Source organism: Opisthorchis viverrini (genome assembly GCF_000715545.1).
Source record: "Opisthorchis viverrini unplaced genomic scaffold opera_v5_1, whole genome shotgun sequence".
Classification (NCBI taxonomy): domain Eukaryota; kingdom Metazoa; phylum Platyhelminthes; class Trematoda; order Opisthorchiida; family Opisthorchiidae; genus Opisthorchis; species Opisthorchis viverrini.
This window is the reverse complement of record NW_008751657.1, coordinates 5,793,066-5,793,422: the sequence shown is the minus strand read 5'-3', so window position 1 is coordinate 5,793,422 and position 357 is coordinate 5,793,066.

The following is a 357-nucleotide window of genomic DNA, read 5'->3' as shown; positions in this document are numbered from 1 at the left end:
TTTCGAGCTCGAATCTCGGAGATAAGTTTCTGCTGACCCCAAACATAATTTAACACGACGAATTATCAGACTTCAAGTCAAACTTGAGTGTGATTCAACCGCGAAGTCTGGTGGACACAAAGCTAAGGAAATGGAGGAAGTCCAAGAAACCGGATTTGCCAGAGAATTGAGCTGATCCATGCGACCAGCCTCTGAAACTGCCTGTGAGCGAAAATGTTATATCTGACTGTTTTTCCTACTCCAGTCATTATCGTCATCATCATCAAGGACAGCAACATCAGTGTTGCCACTGATGCTTCACTGCCGTACAACCATAAGGTTCGTCTGTATATATATATATATATATATAATTATGAT